Source organism: Salmo salar, chromosome 11 (assembly GCF_965601325.2).
Source record: "Salmo salar chromosome 11, fSalSal1, whole genome shotgun sequence".
Taxonomy (NCBI): domain Eukaryota; kingdom Metazoa; phylum Chordata; class Actinopteri; order Salmoniformes; family Salmonidae; genus Salmo; species Salmo salar.
The window spans coordinates 81,912,561-81,933,241 of NC_138301.1; the positions used below are offsets into that span (position 1 = coordinate 81,912,561).

Here is a 20,681-nt window from a genome sequence, read left to right on the forward strand (position 1 = left end):
GTTCCCATGTGCAGTTGCAAACCGTAGTCTGGCTTTTTTATGGTGGCTTTGGAGCAGTGGCTTCTTCCTTGCTGAGCATTCTTTCAGGTTATGTCGATATAGGACTCGATTTACTGTGGATATAGATACCTTTGTACCTGTTTCAACCAGCATCTTCACAAGGTCCTTTGCTGTTGTTCTGGGATTGATTTGCACTTTTCGCACCAAAGTACGTTCATCTCTAGGAGACAGAACGCGTCTTCTTCCCAAGCGGTATGATGGCTGTGTGGTCCCATGGTGTTTATACTTGCGTATTATTGTTGGTACAGATGAACGTGGTACATTCAGGCATTCGGAAATTGCTTGTGGACTTGTGGAGGTCTACAATTATTTTTATGAGGACTTGGCTAATTTATTTTTTCCCATGATGTCAAGCAAAGAGGCACTGAGTTTGAAGGTAGGCCTTGAAATACATCCACAGGTACACCTCCAATTGACTCAAATGATGACAATTAGCCTATCAGAATCTTATAAAGCCATGACATAATTTTGGGGAATTTTCCAAGCTGTTTAAAGGCACAGCCAACTTAGTGTATGTAAACTTCTGACCCACTGGAATTGTGATACAGTGAATTATAAGTTAAATAATCTGTCTGTAAACAATTGCTGGAAAAATTACTTGTGTCATGCACAAAGTAGATGTCCTAACCGACTTGCCAAAACTATAGTTTGTTAACAAGAAATTTGTGGAGGGGTTGAAAAACAAGTTTTAATGACTCCAACCTAAGTGTATGTAAACTTCCAACTTCAACTGTATGTACGTCTGGGTAGACGGAGGGTGCAGATAATTACGATTAGTCTGTTTGGTGTTACTGTGTAACGCCCTGGCCATAGAGAGGGGTTTTTGTTCTTTATTTTGGTTAGGCCAGGGTGTTACATTGGGTGGGAGTTCTATGTTCCTTTTTCTATGTTTTTGTATTTATTTGTTTTGGGCCGCGTGTGTGGCTCCCAATCAGGCACAGCTGAAGTTCGTTGTTGCTGATTGGGAGTCACACATAAGGAGCATGTTTTTCCTTTGGGTTTTGTGGGTAATTGTTTCTGTTCAGTGTGTTTCCTGACAGGATTGTTTCTGGTTGTTTTTGTTTAGTTTTTTTGTAAAGTGTTCTCTTTTTTGAATTAAAATTCTAATGATGAACACATCCTCTGCTGCACCTTGGTCTAATTCTGACGACGGCCATTACATACTAGCCGAGGATTAGGTGAGGGAATAAAGTCTGGCTGTTGACTGGTAGTTTCTGCAGGGGGTGTACATGGGTTGGTGAATGCTGTTTTAATGGGGTGCAGAGTCTGGTGTTTGACAAGGTGTGTGTGTGTGTGTGTGTGTGCGTGCGTGCGCGCGCGTGCATCCCTGTGTGTGTGCGTTTGGTTGCCAGGTGGGTGGGTGTTAGGTTGTGGTGGCCGGTTGTTCAGGGAGTCCAGTTTGCAGGGTCCATATAAATGCAGAGAGAGGAGGGAGGGGGAGGGGGAGGGCGGCGGATAGGAAGTCCTCTCACATCACTTCCTGTCTTTGTTCCAACCACTCTATTTTCAAGGCTTGGAATGTAAATCCTGTCAAGAGGTGAAGGAATTTAAAACAAGTTCATTATCTCCTATGTCGGGAGTCAGGGGTGGGGGTGGAACAGGCTTCTGAATGTATCTGTGTGTGTGTGTGTGTGTGTGTGTGTGTGTGCATGCGTGTGCGTGCATACATACGTGTGTATGTGGTACGTGAATGTATTTGTGTGTGTGTGTGTGATAGAGAGAGAGAGAAAGAGAGAGACAGAATGGGAATGGTCTGGTATCACACCCTTTCTGTATCCTGTACCACCCCTTCTGTCCTTGTGTCTCAGGCCAGGGCACTGAGGCATGCCAAGCCCCACAGTCCCACAGCGCGCTAATATAAACACCCCTAAAAAAAAGTGTGTGTCCCTTAAAACATGTAAAATTGGTAGTTTCACATGTGAAATAACCATTTTCACATGTTGAGCTTAAATTTCTCACGTTAACACCACTTTTTCACATGTGAGGAGAATAAAATGTTTTCACATGTTAAAACTTTCACGTGAAAATCGGATATGCAGTTTCACTTGTGAAAAACATTTACAGGTGAAAATCTAATTTGCAGTATGCCATGTAAGAAAATCTCACTTTCACATGTGGTTTTGCAGATTCACATGTGGATACATTGTAAACGCAGGTCCAACGAGCAATGTTTCCACCAGTGGAATTAAGAGCGGCCAAATGTGGGACAAGGGAATGATTTTGCGGGACTTTTGCAGAACAGTGGACAGAATAAATTTTTTGGGGGCAGGTTAATGGAACACGTTCAAATGACGACATATTTCTGCTATATGAAGGTCACTGCCTGTTATTTAAGAGGCAATGCTTAGTTGCTACATCCATTTTTTTACCTATAAATGTATGATATGTACCCACTGATTCTTGAAGAAAAGAACCTATAAATACCTTATGACCTTAGTTCAACTGTTGTACCCCATCAGAACCCAAAATATACGCTTGTTGTACTCCAAGGTAGGACTGCTCTCCTACTGTATGATTAGGGGGTTTTAAGTGGGTTTGTCTCCTCTGGGACGTCTGACAGGGACCTGTCTCGGGGATGAGGCTCGGCGCTCGACAGAGGACAGATTTCCGGTAATCCTCCACTCCTCTACAGAAAGACTGCTGTCTTTCAGCAGCACAGGGATTTGTGATTTGAGGCGGGATACATGGATATACTTTTTCCAAGTTCAGTTCACATTGTGGGAGAATGTGTGTTTTGTGTGTGTGCCTGTGTACCATGTGAATTTGCTCAGCATATTGTGTATGCATCCAGTGTGTGTGAGTTGTAGTCATGTTCTTCTATTTTAAGTGCATTGTAATATATGAGCATTTTTGACAGTGCTTATTTTCTATGTGAGTATGTGTTTGACTGTGTGTGTGTGTTTGTTTGACTGTGTGCAGGGCTCTAAAGTGCGACCACTGTGGTCGAGTATGGTCTTCAATATTTTGCTGTGCGACCTGACATTTTAATTTGGGAGCACCAGTGCGACAACAAAAAAATCGGACTAATTTTTGTAATGATTAGGCTTCGCCGTACCTCTGTTTCCGAGTGCCCTAGATACATTTTTAGCGCAGATTCGTTACCGTGGTGGTTGCACCATTACTACTGAGAAAACAGCTTGTCTGTAGCCCAAACCGTTCAAAAGTTGTTAGCATATTACCACCGCTAAGCTTTAAAGTGGTTACTTTACCAGTATGTCCAAACATTTGAGGGCACATAAAGAATGGTAAAGGTATACCTTCTTCAGGAGATCAATGATCATAGCGATTAATGAATGACGAATTTGCATGTCATGTCAACACACACAAATGTAACACTCTTAAAAAGACAGTGTACAATTTTCAACACTGCTTTTTACTCAATGTAGAAACCTAATATTCCACAAATTACTTTATAATTTCAGTGGCAGGTATTTGTATAAACATTTGAGCTTTTATAATAAACAAATGTCTTGACAGAGTTATATATTCGTTTCTAGGGCGCAACATAGTAGCTAGAATTCATATAGGCCCAATAAAGTCTGTATCTCAATCAGTACAAAAATCTTATTTGATGGTGCTCCTAAATTTCATGTGGTGCTCCTAACTTTTTTAGGTCTGGAGCCACCAGTGCTACCAATGAAAGGCTTTAATCTCTACCATAAGAGCAATGACTGTGTGTGTGACTGATATAGCACGTGTTATGACCCATGATTTCTGTAGGATTAATAGTCCCTCGGGTGAACAACCCCACATGGAAAAAACCCTGTGGATTTAACAACAGCTGATGGCTTGTTGTTCTTACCTGTGGGAGTCAATCAGCCTTCCCTTGTTTTTACCTCCTTCCCTCCATTATCTATGCTCCCTCCTTCCCTCGCTTCCCAGCCCTCGCCCTTTTCCTCCCCCATTTCCTCCCACTCTTCCTCCCCTCCACAGTGTGCTCGCTAACAGCCAGCGTTTGGTTGTTGAGGTGTATTTGTTGACAGCCTGTCACTCACACACTGTGGGCGCATTAGGCCCAGGCTGCTAATGTCTTTGACATGTTTAAGAGAGCGCCTTGCCCCATAAACGGACTGAGTAGCAGGCAGCTCTGGTCAGGACCATGGCCATGACAAAGAAGGCCATTTGTCAGGCATGTTTTCCAAGGTGTTTTGCTACTGTGTACACAGCCAGGTCATCTACTTTAACAGTCCTACCCACTGACTGACTCAAGGTCTTTAGGCTCTGTGTGTCAGAGAGGCCTTTTCTTCTCCACCAGAGAAGTCATGGGGGTACCGCCTGAAAGGGCACTATTTCTAATTTATAGTGTACTGTTGACCTGGGCCTGCATAGTGCTCAAAAGTAGTGCACTATATAGGGAACAGGGTACCATTTCAGATGTTGTCTGCATCAGCAGTACCCTCTGCTCGCTTTACTTTACTTTACTACAATAGTCATTTACAACATTAACAATTATTGATCAATTTGATGTTATTTTAATGGACAAAAAATGTGCTTTTCTTTCCAAAACAAGGACATTTCTAAGTGACCCCAAACTTTTGAACGGCAGTGTATATTATTATTATTATATACTGAACAAAAATATAAACTCAACATGTAAAGTGTTGATCCCATGTTTCATGAGCTGAAATAAAGATCCACAGTATATTTTACATTAATTAACTTTTTTGTTTGTTTATAGTCCAACCCTTCAGCTACCCTCAACCCCTTCCATCTATCTCTGAAGACCATCCAGTTTTTATTTCTAATTGCAATATATTTTTCCATTGTGCTGTTTCACAAACGTTCTGAACCTTTCTTTTCTCATTGTTTCTACAGATTGTAAATTAAAGATAGTAAATTAAAGATAAACATTTTTACTTAGAGTATTATTATATTATTGATCGATTGACTATGACATTTCAAATCACCTAGCAGTGCTATTTGCAGAGTTAGCTCCTGGTAAATTCTTCAGCCATTCTTGAACCTGAGACCAGAAGCAAGCTACATATGGGTGGTACCAAAACAAGTGATCTAATGATTCTGTCTCTTCACACCAAAATCTGCAGAGCTCAGATGGCTGTATCCCCATATACAGTATATATAACATTCTATTGGTTGCAAGAATTTTGTATAAACATTTAAATGGAAAACCTCTTAAGTTTTGAATCTGCTGTCATTTTGTGTATCAGTTCATAAACCATGTGCCATGGAATCTCTTCCCAACTTTTTTGCTACCTGTATGGCACAGCTGTCCATTTTTTGGTCCTTAAATTAAACTAGTATACTTTTTTATTTATCATAATTTTCTTTAACCAATTTTGGTCTTTAATGCAGGGCCGACAGACAAGTTCCTTACCTCCTCCCCTTTCCACTTGCCTCCTCCATTTTTGCGGTAATGCTGCAATCAGTTGGTTGTCATTTTGGATAGAGCAGACATTTCACTATATTTTTGTTAATTGCATGTGTGACATACTGTAACTCCACCAGTCCTATTTATGATATCATTTACAAAGATTATACAATTTTTTTAAAATAATCTAAAAAAATTATGTTTTTTTAATCAATTAGTATATTTGAGTTTAACCATAATATTTGTTGTAATATTTCTTCTATATTTTCTGGTGGATTAACCTGAAACTGCAACCAGCTTTCTATGGCTTGTTTTAAAAATAGCGATATTTTGGAGATTATTTACAGTGAGGGAAAAAAGTGTTTGATCCCCTGCTGATTTTGTACGTTTGCCCACTGACAAAGAAATGATCAGTCTATAATTTTAAGGGTAGGTTTATTTGAACAGTGAGAGACAGAATAACAACAAAAAAATCCAGGAAAACGCATGTCAAAAATGTTATAAATTGATTTGCATTTTAATGAGGGAAGGAAGTATTTGACCCCTCTGCAAAACATGACTTAGTACTTGGTGGCAAAACCATTGTTGGCAATCACAGAGCTCAGATGTTTCTTGTAGTTGGCCACCAGGCTTGCACACATCTCAGGAGGGATTTTGCCCCACTCCTCTTTGCAGATCTTCTCCAAGTCATTAAGGTTTCGAGGCTGACGTTTGGCAACTCGAACCTTCAGCTCACTCCACAGATTTTCTATGGGATTAAGGTCTGGAGACTGGCTAGCCACTCCAGGACCTTAATGTGCTTCTTCTTGAGCCACTCCTTTGTTGCCTTGGCTGTGTGTTTTGGGTCATTGTCATGCTTGAATACCCATCCACGACCCATTTTCAATGCCCTGGCTGAGGGAAGGAGGTTCTCACCCAAGATTTGACGGTACATTGCCCCGTCCATCGTCCCTTTGATGCGGTGAAGTTGTCCTGTCCCCTTAGCAGAAAAACACCCCCAAAGCATAATGTTTCCACCTCCATGTTTGTCCATGTGGGATGGTATTCTTGGGGTCATAGGCAGCATTCCCCCTCCTCCAAATACGGCGAGTTGAGTTGATGCCAAAGAGCTCCATTTTGGTCTCATCTGACCACAACACTTTCACCAGTTGTCCTCTGAATCATTCAGATGTTCTTTGGCAAACTTCAGACGGGCATGTATATGTGCTTTCTTGAGCAGGGGGACCTTGCGGGCGCTGCAGGATTTCAGTCCTTCACGGCGTAGTGTGTTGCCAATTGTTTTCTTGGTGACTATGGTCCCAGTTGCCTTGAGATCATTGACAAGATCCTCCCGTGTAGTTCTGGGCTGATTCCTCACCGTTCTCATGATCCTTGCAACTCCACGAGGTGAGATCTTGCATGGAGCCCCAGGCCGAGGGAGATTGGCAGTTCTTTTGTGTTTCTTCCATTTGCAAATAATCGCACCAACTGTTGTCACCTTCTCACCAAACTGCTTGGCGATGGTCTTGTAGCCCATTCCAGCCTTGTGTAGGTCTACAATCTTGTCCCTGACATCCTTGGAGAGCTCTTTGGTCTTGGCCATGGTGGAGAGTTGGAATCTGATTGATTGATTGCTTCTGTGGACAGGTGTCTTTTATACAGGTAACAAACTGAGATTAGGAGCACTCCCTTTAAGAGTGTGCTCCTAATCTCAACTCGTTACCTGTATAAAAGACACCTGGGAGCCAGAAATCTTTCTGAGGAGGGGTCAAATACTTATTTCCCTCATTAAAATGCAAATCAATTTATAACATTTTTGACATGCGTTTTTCAGGATTTTTTTGTTGTTATTCTGTCTCTCACTGTTCAAATAAACCTACCATTAAAATTATAGACTGATCATTTCTTTGTCAGTGGGCAAACGTACAAAATCAGCAGGGGATCAAATACTTTTTTCCCTCACTGTAATTTTCAAACAACTGAAGTGGGAGTTTGTGATCCGATTAAAGGGAAAAAGACCCTTCTTGAACACGGCTAGAGCCATTCATACTAATCTGCTCGATAAATATTTTGAATTTAAGTATAACTTTTGTATGACTGAAGCCTTTAGTGAGAGGTCCAATGCTTAAATATTTAATTATTTCTGCCCTCCGAATTCATTATTCATTGTATAAATAGTCCCGCTTAATTTTGTCTTGCTTGACGTTCCAAATAAAGTGGAATATGTTTCGCTCGTATAATTTAAAAAACAAGTCGTTAGTTGAAGGCAGGGCCATAAGTAAATAGGTAAACTGGGATATGAGTAAAGAGTTTTTTTCCACAAATAGACAGGTATTGTCCTTTCCATGGTAGCAAGATCTTATGTATTTTGGCTGACTTTCTATAAAAATGCATTGTAGTTAGATTATTTATTTATTTCAGGATATAAATACCGAGTGTGTCCACATCACTGTCAGACCATTTTATTGGTAAACTACAAGGTAATGTTAAAGTTGGATTTTAGCGATCCAATATGTAATATAGTGCACTTATTTTTTATTAGTTTGTAATCCAGAGATGTTAGAAAAATTATGTAGATCCTCTATGAGGCTGTGCAGCGATCCAAATTTAAAAGAAAACATGAATCGTCAGTGTACAATGACACCTTTGATTTTAAGCCCTGGATTTCCAGCCCCTTGATATTATTGTTGGTTCTGATTTTAATAGCTAACATTTCAATGGCCATAATAAATAGATATGCCAATAGTGGACAAACTTGTTTTATTCCTCTTGACAGTTTAATACTTTCAGAGATGTAGCCATTATTTACATTTCCCACCTAGGGTTACTATACATAACTTTAACCCATTATACAAGATTCTCCAAAATTAAAATAGCCTAGGCATTTATATATAAATTCCAGTCGTACTTTAAGGCCTTTTTAAAGTCAGCTATGAATACCGGACCTGATTTCCCAGATTTTTCAGTGTTCTATTGTTATCTCCAATGTATAGTCCATGTAAAAATCCTGTCTGATTAGGATGAATAATATCCGACAATACCTTTTTAATTCTATGCGCTTTGCATTTTGCAAAGAAAATTCACAACACTGAAGTGTAAAGGGTCTCCAGTTTTTTAGGTGGACTGGATCTTTATATTTACCAGCTGGGTCCTGTTTCAGTAATAGTGAAATCAGACCTTCTTGCTGAGTATCTGATAGTTTACCATTTTTATAGGAGTATTTAAAACATGTTAATAACGGACCTTTGAGTACATCGAAAATATTTGATATACCTCAACTGGTATGCCATCAAGCCCTGGAGTTTTCCCAGACTTGAAGGCTTTAATTGTATCTAGAATTTCCTCCTCTGTAATTAGGCCTTTACATGAGTCTTTCTGTACAGCTGTTAATTTTACACTTTTAATAAAAAAATCTTTACAATTAACTTCAGTTAGTGGAGATGGAGGAGACTGAAATGAAAACATATAATTAAAGTACCTTGCTTCCTCTTTCAAATGATCATTTGGTGACTGCTCACTTTAGAATGACTGACATTGGACAGGGAGAAAAAAAAATTATGAACCACTTTTCTGTAAATGGCTCCAGATTTCAGAGGTATCTGAGACGTCCCATGTCGGATCAATCATCAGGTTCATTGAAATCTGGCACAAGTTCTTCTTTCAATAATAAGTACAGTTGCATAATCTAATTTAGAGGCAATGGCGGATGGGGGCCTGGAGACTATTGCGTAACTGTCGCTCGGGAGACAAGACGCTTGGTTTCTAATTGTGGTTTGGCGTAAATCTCTTTCTGAGTGTCTCCAACTGTCTGCTGTGGATGTGTGCGTGGATGTGTGTGTGTCCTAACCCATCTGTCCTTAGTTAGAGATCCAGGCTAGACAGTCCACTGACGAGGGAATAATTAAGACATTGACAGACTGTAACAGCATCAGGCTGGTTGGTATTCTCTCATCTACACACTGAAGCTGCTAAACTAACACAGCGCCTCATCTAAATACACTGATCCCAACTGAAATCAGGCTGTACAGTAAATATTTCTGGGAGTATGCCGGGTCTATGTAATCACTGGCGCAGCTGTATACAATTAGGATCCTATGCTGCCAGACTGTCCCCTCCAATAGACCGACTCTTATAGCTTCTATAGATAAGGTGGAGGAGTTAGCACATTATTATGCCAGACAGCAAGCATTCATTCCACTGTGTCACAGACTAGGATACAGTTGCACTAAGATCAGTCTTGTGTTTACTCCCCTAATGGTTAAGGTTACGATTAAGGGAAAGTAAGCTAATCCTAGATATGTGCCTAATTGTTAAGGCCCAATCAGAGGTAGACCTGAGAAATGCCCCTAGCTGTCGCTCTATACTCTCTCTGTAACAGTCGTCAGTCCCATGGTCAGCTCAGGCAGAAGAGATGCAGCACTGTACGGCACGTAGCTGCAGTATAATAAAATCTCATCACCAGCAGCAACCCCACTACTCCTCTGACAGTCAATCCTGGGTCTACAACATACTCTCCTGGAGGATCCATTTAGTTTAGACTCTGGCTTCAGCGCTAGTTACTATCATTACAGTCTGAGTGGAGTGTAGAGTTCCTCCTGTCTAGTGGAAACTACTGATGTGCATCTCTGGACACCTTATCTCGTTACTCCAAACATGTTCCATTAGTCATTCTTCAACTACTGCCCAGTCTCTCCACATAACTGCCACCAAACCTGTATCTATAAACCATAACTGAACATATCAACTACCTATCTGGATTTGATCTCTAGCCTATACATATACAGAACCCCTCTTTGCTACACCTGCCATTGATTCACAACAGCTTTTCTATTCTTACTGCCCCCCCCCCCACACACACACACACACAAACATTTCCTGTAAAATGTACACGAACTTACTGGCAGAAACTGACCAGTAGGTTACTGTAATGTATTTTACAGTGCAGCTACTGTAATCCATTTTACGGTATTCCATTTTACGGTACCACACATTTATAATGTAATCTAATGTACAGTATATTACTGGAATTACCCAGTGTTCTTTTCATTTTTACATTTACATTTTGGTCATTTAGTGGGCGCTCTTGTCTTTAGCAACTTACAGTCAGTGCATTCAACCAAGTTTGATTAAAAAAAAACATATCACAGTCATAGCAAGTAAAACGGTTATGTTACCGATACTGAAAATGTTGTTCTAGTTAAGGATACATTGGTCTTCAAAATAATTGTAATTACAACAATTTTATGATATATCTCTGACTATCTGGTTAGTGCCAATACAATACTACAAACACAGTACAATACAGTAAAAGTGACAAATTATTTCTACAGTATTTTACTGTAAGTACAAGGGATTAGAGCAAGCAGGTTGGCTCTGTGCATTTCCATATTAATCAATACTAGGTGTTTTATATCACTTGCACATCTAGAGGAGAGTGGTTGACAGTGTATGTGTCTTTCTGTTGGGGGAGGGGCGGGGGCTGCCAGTTGCTGAAAGGAGGTGACAGTTGTGGTTTGTCGGTGCTGTGTTCAGGTTTGGTGCTGGTGTTGTGGCTGGAACTGGGAAAACCTGGGTTGGTACTGATGTTGGGGATGAGACTTCAAGTCGTGCTGGGACCGGGACTGGAGACCAGGGGCCGGATTCACAAAACCTTCTTAAGAAGACATTTCGGCCATTCTTTCCTGAACTATAGACTTAAGAAGAAATTTAAGCAAAGTTGCTATTTCTCATTAAAGCTATTGGAAATGTTCTTACGTTTTTTCCTGTTTCTTCCTAAGAAGAAAGTTAAGAAGAAATGGGATTCTTGAAAATAATGCTTTAAGATTTCTTCTTGGAAATGTACTTAACTTTAGGACAGCTAAACCCTTCTCTTGTGCAGACTGGGCCCAGGGGGTGAGCATTTTAAAAATACATTATAACTAAAAACATCAATGTAAACCTTAATTTGAAAAGCTTTTAATAACATATTTGACGATAATAAATATTATAATATTTTTTGAAATGGTCATAAAATCAAATGATGACAAAGCTAAATGTATTGATTAGAAAAGTTATGAAAATAACAATAGTCAAAAAACAGAATAATCAAACAGGAATATTTAGTGATTGAAAGCTTACCATGACACTGTACATTAAAAGATGTCAATTCTTTGGGTAGCTGCTAGAGAGAGGGAGAACCCACAGAGGCCTCTCAGAGATCGGATGGATCCTCTACATGTCCCTGACCATGTTCTACTGAGGCAATATTGACTACCACAACACTCTATCATGTACTTGGCTGACCTTTTAAATGGAAACTTAAAAATAAAGACCATGAGATCTTGCCCTCTTTCAATCATCCTGCAAATCATGATTGCCCTGAGATTCCTAGCATCGGGATCCTTTCAAGCCTTGCTTGCAGGGACAGTGTGAGTTAGTCAGTCCTCTGTGAGTCGGGTGGTTTGTGCAGTGTGTGATGCACTGTGTCATCATGTGCAAAGATTCATCAAGTTCCCATCAACTGCTGCTGAACAAATAAGCACCAAACATTTTTTTTTTTTGAGGTGGATAACTTCCCCAATGTCCTTGGTGCTTTGGATGGGACCCATGTGACAATAAACGTCAGTGATGATGACTAGCTTCAGTCAAAACATGCACCCGACCAGAATGTATTATTTCAGTAGGCTTTATAAGTATCTGATGTAGTCTTACCATTTATCGTGATAGGGTCCATGTGATGAGGAGGAAATGTATGATAATCGAAAGTACTTCCACTCTATCAATGTGCAAGTAGTCTGCAATGCCACACTAGCCTTCACAAATGTTATTGCCAAATGGCCCGGGAGCAGGCATGACTCCTTCATTGTATCAAATTCAGCCCTGGGAATCAAGTTTGAGGAAGGTCAAATTCCTGATGGATGGCTATTAGGTAAAGAAATCACTAACCCTTTCTTTTCTTTACCTGACACCTGTGGAATTGTTTTATGGTCCACAGCACACTTAAAATAGTGTTGCTTCTTAAGATATCAATTTACTACTTTGTATGTTTGGGGTTTTAGGTGATAGTGGCTATGAACAAAAAACATTGCTCATGACACCAATCCTACACACTAACAACGATGCAGAAGAGAACTACAACCACGCTCAGATGAAAACGAGGAGTTTAGTAGAGAGATCTATCGGAGACCTAAAATCCAGATTCAGATGCATTGACCACTCTGAGGGAGTTCTTTTATACAGCCCAGAAAAAACATGCAAGATCATAACCTCAGCATGTATCTTGCACAACATCTGCATACAAAACAGGATGCCACATCCCAATATACCTGACATTACACCAGCTGTACCTGACCAGGATGTTGCCGCTGATCACAATGCTGCTGGTAGATGCAATGCTGGCCTACAAGCAAGAAATTACCTCATAAGGAGGAGATTCACATGAAAAAAATGGTATGTTTGTATATCGAAACAGATTTATTTTAGAATTGTAATCTTCAAGTCTTTTTCGCTTCTCCATGGCAAACTTTTCCTTCTCCAGGGCTAACTTTTCCTTCTCCAGGGCTAGCTTCTCCTTCTCCAGGGATAATCTCTCGCCTTCCGCAGCTCCTCCTGCACCCTGCGCAGGGCCGTGACCTCCCCCAGGAGCGTCCTCTGGACAGCCACCATCTCCTCCACACCAGCAAGCCTCCTTGCCCGTGGTGGCACTGGCTCGTACATTGAGGTGTCATGATGGATAAGGATCTGAGACAGGCACATCTCCTCTGTGTCTTCAGTGATGATCTGTTGAGAAAATACAATGAATCTGTTATGGGAATGATGTGTTGTAGGCCTATTATAGAATAATATGGATGGTGGATCTGGTTCACTTAGGAGCAGGGGGAGGAGTCAGGGACAGTAGGGGGAATGGGAGGGGTGTTATGGGCAAGTGGCGGCGGGAGAGGGGATCAGGAATGCGTCCTTTTTATCCACGCCAGACTTGGTGCAAAACTATGCCCACAAGAAACTTAGCAACTTTCAAAGCTGTGCTGATTGGTCAGAGTTCGGTTGTTCACTGTGAAAAGTAAAGGCACGCGAAAGAAGAAAGAACGCTAGAGACAGAATCCCCACCAAAACAAAACATTGCCATCCCATACCTTGTATTTTCCCGAATTTGGATATGAAGTTGCATTAAACTATGTAGCTTTTTAGTGAGTGGCTGCAGCTAGCCTGACTGACCAACTGGTTAGCATTGACATCATGGATAGTTGCATTGTTTTTGGAGGTAAGTAAGCTGTGAATTATATCAAGTGTTATCGCTATTTAACAACAGCAATTGGGATTAAGCTGTTTATTAGTGTGTGTCTGTCTATTAGTGTGTGTCGTCTAGCGTTAGCTAAGTGTGGTTATCTACATGTTTAGGAAAGGACTATTGAGATACTTACCTACATGGCGTTTGTGCTAGTTGGCAACTAAAAGAGATGCTGCATAGCTAGCTCTAGCTGTATGTGCAAAGCTAACTTCATTGATTCACTATTACTGACAATCATGTAATGTTAGCTATCTACAGAGTCACTTGTTTCTTGCCTTTCGTTTAGATAATTTCAAAAGAGGCCACAAAAATGAACTGAAAACGTTTGCGGGGATTCCCTCTCTAGCATTCTTCATCTCTCACTTCGTTACAGGGAACTTCCAAACTCTGACCAATCAGTACGGCATTGTATGTTGCTAGATTACTTTTGGCATCTGTAGAAGTGCCCCTCCCCTTTGCACAGGTTGCAGGGTCGTAATCGTTTGCATTCTGATGTGGGGTGGTTGCCTTTGCAGTTTTTACAGAGGATGGCGAAGCAGGCACTGCGGCCAGATGGTCCAGTTAGCCGCAGTGCCTGCACAGCTTGGGCATACCGCAGTAGTGGATGGAGCCCCTGTTGTTCCTCAGCGTGATGGTGCTGGAGTTATGTTGGTATAACTGAACAAGCCATTTTTTTGCCCCAGTCCAGAGAACTCCAGGACTCTCCTGGCCGTTGATTTGATAAGGGCAAACCTGCCGAGCCAAACCTGGATGTCAAAGTCTTGAACACATTCGTTATGGAGTTGAACAGTGACTACCTTGTTTCCTGTGTCTGAGAGAGGGTGTACTCTGAATTTGTTAATCGTGGGTACATTTTTGAAGTTCCTAAATGCTACCCAAAATTAGAAACTGCCCATACCTCTCTGGAGAACTGCCTTGCTGAAGCCAGGAGGGTCATGCTGTTTCCTGGTCTGTTGGTTCCGGTTGCCGCTGTTTCTCCATATCCGTTTGTGGTGGACTGTGGCACTACCCTGTGGCCTGCACGGTCGTGAAGTAGATTTGTTTCTTTGGGTCCTTCCTCCGCGATTGTAGCTGGGTCTGGTCTTGGGGGTTGTCTAGTCACTGGTCTACTCCGTTCATGCAGGGGGAGGAAGGACAACCTCAGAGTAAGCAGTCACACCTGGTAGCCCATGACCCGGAGGTCAATGGCGGATCTCCCCTGTGGTCTGCTTGCTCCAGGTGTAGGTTGGTGTCTTTGGTCCTTCCTCTGTACCTTTGGTTCTGGTGGTGATTTGGTCTGGTCTGGTCTCTCCTGTTGGTCTGCTCTGGGTGGTTGGTGGTCAGCTGGTCCTGCTGGAGTCAGGCCGGACCGTGGTCAAGCCACTGTTATCCTTCCAACTTCCCCAGTCCTTCCGGCGATTCCGACCTTGTCTGCTGGACCAGAGAGAGACAGCGCCAGCCACGGTCAAGCCATTGTTAGTGTTGCTGTCTCCTGGGTCTGCCCAAAGAAAAGGCTAGTGAGAAAAGAGGGTAGAGAGTGGGACACAACCCTGGAAAATCTCCAGCGCACAGGCTTGTGCGTAATGAAGAGAAACCAGAGTTAAATATCTTTAATTACATTTTTCCTTTCATGGCAGAAACATTAACATACATACAGGGAGTCATGCAACAAGGCAATAGGTACATGAACTAACATTCATTGACTTGGGGGCAGTTACTGTCTATCATTCAGACATTGACATATGTGTAAACACTAAGAAATCTAGAAACAAAGAAACAAAGAGCAGGGAGGGTATGAGTTTCAGATGGCTTCTTAAGGAGGGTGCAGGTTCTAAGGAAAGACAACACAACATAATACAACACTACATATACGATATTAACTGGGGTTTATAAATGGGGTGGCATTATGTTGGTAGGTCAAATTGCGGGGGCAATAGTCAAGCAATGGTCTATTGGGGGAAGAGAAAAATAAAAAAGTATTTGTGTCTGATGGAAAGGGGCGGGTGAGGCTACATTGTTCCATACTGTTGTGCTTTGATCTGTGTTCAGTGGGGGGGGATGATGGTGACTGTGTCCCTGTCTGTGATGTGCTTTCTGAGGGTTTTGAATGACCAGTACTGGCTTGTGTGTGTGTGTCTGGAGCTGTAGGGAGGTGATGACTTTTTTTAAGGGCTTTGTAGTGTTTCGGTGAGTCCCATGAGTAAGGGGTCCTATGGTCAAGGGTACAGAGCCCTAGTGGTCTGCTCATGGTGGAGAAGTAGAAAGTGTTGAAGATGCTGGCCTTACTGTGTTTTTTTCTGTATTTTGGAGATAATGTAGCTAAGGCCCTGTACTGCTACCATGAGTGGGATGTTAGGTATCCCCTCAAAATGCATACTGCCTCCAGCTCATTGCAAAGTTGTTTGTGACGCGCTGATAAAGCCTGCCTTCCGTTGCCTATGCATTTGCTGTTTGAGATGCTGTAGTAGCAGCTCAAAGGCTCTGTATCTGTATGCTATGAGCTACACGTGTGATACATAGGATAGGCCTACATAACGAATATACTGCACACAATTTAATTCCAGTAAATTATACAAATTAACCTATAGACCGGCATTACTAGTCAAATGTACACTATTTCCATCGACTGCTATTTTCATCAATGAATAGGCTAAAAAGCCTTATTTGGCAATGGGATTTTTTCTTGCAATTTTATTTATCAGCTTTTCTATTTTTTCCATCTGCCAAAAGCCAGCTATTCTCGGCTAATGGAAACTCTGGTCTGAGCCCAAGAGACTGATACGTCACCAGTTCTTGAGCTCAGTAGCTTCTCCCTTTCCCTTGTACAGGAGAGTGATTGCACTCTCCCGCACTGAAGGAGCTAACCTTCAGTGCGGGAGAGTGCAAGCTAACCATCCCTGTACATGCTACTGTAAACTGTCCCCAGACTGACTTAGAGGTGTTTCCAAAATGCTACGTAAAACTCAGTAGGGAGCCCAACTGGACCTGGTGTCTTACCTTTGTTTAATGAGTGCACAGCCCGGATGAGCTCATCCAGCGACAGGCCCATTTCCTCCTACAAGTCGTGTTGTGGGATTGGCGCTATGTGGCTGTGGCTGAGGAGTTAGTCGATCAGTGTGTCATCTTTCGTCTTAGGTGAGTACAAATTACTGTAGAAGTCTGTAATGATGTTATTGATGGCCTGATCGTCAGTAGTGTCTGTTGGTCATCTTTCAATGCATCTATTGTCTGTTTCTTTCATCTGATTTGTTTGAAAAAGTATTTGGTGCATTTCTCTTCCTCTTCTAGGTGTTGGATTTTGCTTGTGTGTTTGATTTTCTGCTGTTTCTGCCTGTGTAAGAGTGCGAGTCTGTGTTTGGTGTCTGCTATTTCGGGTGCCAGATCGAAGCCTGCTTGCTGTAGGTGGGATTGGCTTGTAGTCGTTGGTTGAGTTTGTTTAGTTGTTCTCTTTTTACCTTTTGCTATTGTTTTGCCTGCCTTGATGTAAAGGTGTTTAGTTCTCCTCTTGACCATTTCCCACCACTCGATGGCGGAGTCCAAAAGGTCAAGGAGAGAGGTCCAGTTCTTCAAATGCGTGATGCATTGGTTGTTGAATCTGGTGGTCAGTAAAGTGGTGTTCAGTTTCCACAGTGCCTTTCCTATAACAGTCTGTGTCGCTGGGAGGTGTCTGTGGTCTGAGAAGAAAGTGGCTGATGTGGTACCTGATGCTGTGGAGGTCTGGTCCAGGAGGAGGAGGTAAATCCTGGAGTATGACTGGTCGTCAGAGCTCACCCAGGTGTAGCAAGGCACCAGGTCCTTGCCCAGATCTTTTAGTTGATACTCATTATAGACTTCTACAGTAAGTCCAGAACAGACTATGGGAGGCGCACAGTACTACATAGAGCCATGACTACATGGAACTCTATTCCACATCAGGTAACTGGTGCAAGCAGTAGAATCAGATCTAAAAAACAGATAAAAAATACACCTTATGGAACAGCAGGGACTGTGAAGTGAAACCCACACAGGTACAGACACACACTTACGCACACACACGCTAGCACATGCACTCTACACACACGTACATTGTAATATTGTTGTATGGTGGTATTATACATTTTCTATTGTAGTCTATTGGTGTAAAACTGTTATATGATGTACTGTTTTCTTTTGTTTTATGTGTGATGTAAGTGCCTTAATTTGTTTGAACCCTAGGAAGAGTTGCTGATGCATAGACATTAGGAAATGGGAATCCCTAATAAATACAAATACAAACTTTTACATTTTCCCACAATGCACCATCATTAATACTGTAAAACAGATTTATGGTATTTTACTGTGCATTCTACAGTGTTTTACTGTTGAAATTACAGAAAGGTCTTACAGTGTACTGTAAAGCAAATGTATGGTATTTTGCTGTATTCAGTTCATACAGTATCATACTGTTGATCAATACAGTACATTACTAATAAAATGACAAAAAAGGCCAACAGTGCACATACACTGCACAGTCTTTCTAATGAGTGGGTTTGTAAACAATGGGATACACCTCCTGGAAATAATAACACAAAGCTGTAGAGTGCCAGATATTATTGATGACAAACCACTACAAAAGTTGACAGACAATGGAATATTGAATAGCCAACAAATACTGTATGTCTTTATGTAACTTCATATCTTGCCTAGGGGCCTTAGTGTCTCATAACAAATATTTGAACAAAACTATACATTAAGTAATTATTCATCTGAACTAGAAGAGATCATTTAGGACTATTGTGGTGTGAATGTCCACACTTCACACAGCCTCCTGAAACAACTTTGGGGAATGTTTTGGCTCAAATTCAAGATGGCTGCCACTGTTCCAAACGCTAGCCTCATTGAGAGAGAATGGATTACTATGGTAAATAAGCCTATCACTGTCACATGTGTTTCTGAGGGAGCAGTTTGGGAGGAATGTGTATAAAATTCCATCTCTCCCTGGCCGTCGATGACAGTTTCTGACGAGGACCGTTGGCAACGGCAACAAGGGGAAGAAATGTGAACGGGACGGGAGGGAGGCCATAAAAAGGCATGTTTAAAATATGTGCTCACATTCTAGCTATGCACAGAGCTAGGGACTAAATTAGTCAAGGCTATTTTCATGTATTTGTATGAGGTCTAAGCATTTTTACTGTAGGGGTCCTAGGCATGAATGGTAAAACCAACATTGCAACTGAACATTGATACACTACTGACAAACTTCTCCATAGTACTACTTCACCGGTTTACTAGTTTCCCTCACCCTATCCTAAAGACGACAGAGAGGAAGTAAGATGGATAAATGAGGGTACTTCTACACTCAAAAAACTGCTGGGTTAAAACAACACGGTACTGGGTAAATAGTGGACAGAACACACATTGGATTAATTTTGACTCAGCCAGTTGAGTCACAGTTGGGTTATTGAGCTCATCGAGTCAGATCAGAAGACTGGAGGCGTGGCTTAGTAAAGGTGTGGCTTTCAGATGGTTCCTTTTGGCCACCTGTGAGAGTAAATGTCATTCTGGTTCATCTGTTATTTTGTATTGTCTACACCTGTTAAGGTTGAGCTGTCACGTTTGACTTGGACTGGCGGATAGGTGGAATCAAGTGCAGGAGACAGAGGTGCTGGAGGTGAGTGTCTTTTAATGATCCTACTCACACACACGCCGAAAAGCACAGGGTGCTATACAAAGTTCCAGTAATTAGTTAACTGCGCCCGTACAGCACAAACAAAATATACTTTCTAAGGCAAGGAGCGCAGCCCGGTAAATCCTTCCACAAAAACAAACTGTCGATCACACAACGTGGACAATAAACAATCCCGCACAAAATCCCAACTGAAAACACACATTAAATAAGTCCCCACTAATGACATACACAAAACAGGTGCGGAACAGACAGACAAAACTAAACGACACAGAAACAACGATCGGTGGCAGCTAATAGGCCGGCGACGACGACCGCCGAGCACCGCCCGACCGAGGAGGGGCGCCACTTTCGTTGGATCCTGTGACAGTACCCCTCCCCCGACGCCGGCCTCGGGGACGGCCCGGAGGGCGAGGCGCCGGCCGATCCGGTCGGCGACGGTGGAAGTCCAGCAGCATAGAGGGGTCCAGAACGTCCGCCGCCGGAACCCAGCACCTCTCCTCCGGACCGTACCCCTCCCAGTCCACGAGGTACTGCAGGCCCCCTACCCGACGTCGGGAGTCCAGGATGGCTCGGACTGTGTACGCCGGGCTCCTCCCGATGTCCAGGGGGGGCGGGGGGGCCTCCAGCACCTCACTGTCCTGCAGCGGACCAGCTACCACCGGCCTGAGGAGAGACACATGAAACGAGGGGTTAATACAGTCATACGAAGGAAGTTATAACCTGTAACACACCTCGTTTATCCTCCTCAGGACTTTAAACGGCCCCACAAACCGCGGACCCAGCTTCCGGCAGGGCAGGCGGAGAGGCAGGTTCCGGGTCGAGAGCCAGACTCTATCCCCCGGGTTAAACACGGGGGCGTCACTGCGGTGGAGGTCAGCGCTCTCCTTGTGCCGTTCGCTCGCCCTCCTTAAACATTCCTGGACCGCGTTCCAGGTCTCCTGAGAGCGCTTGACCCATGCCTCCACCGCAGGAGCCTCTGTCTGGCTCTGTTGCCATGGCACCAGGACCGGCTGATACCCCAGCACCACCTGGAAGGGTGACAGATTAGTGGAGGAGTGGCGCTGAGAGTTCTGGGCCATCTCGGCCCATGGCAGAAACTGCGCCCACTCCCCTGGCCGGTCCTGGCAATACGACCGCAGGAACCTGCCCACATCCTGGTTGATGCGCTCTACCTGCCCATTACTCTCGGGGTGGAACCCCCAGCCTCTCCATAAACGATTTCCATACCCTGGACGTAAACTGGGGACCTCGATCAGATACGATGTCCTCGGGCACCCCATAGTGCCGGAAGACGTGAGTGAACAGGGCCTCCGCGGTCTGCAGGGCCGTAGGAAGACCGGGCAAAGGGAGCAGACGGCAGGACTTAGAGAACCTGTCCACAATGACCAGGATCGCCGTGTTCCCCTGAGACGGCGGGAGAT

General features: G+C 42.8%; 1 protein-coding gene across 1 annotated transcript in view; it reads left to right on the top strand.

Annotated features, from left to right (window-relative positions):
• Positions 1-16,472: 16,472 nt before the first annotated feature.
• Positions 16,473-20,681, top strand: part of LOC106562955 (epidermal growth factor-like protein 7) — a 51,894-nt gene continuing 47,685 nt past the window's right edge. The window contains exon 1 of the mRNA XM_082958092.1: positions 16,473-16,748. The gene's annotated coding sequence lies outside the window, so the exon portion shown is untranslated. The remainder of the gene's footprint in view (positions 16,749-20,681) is intronic.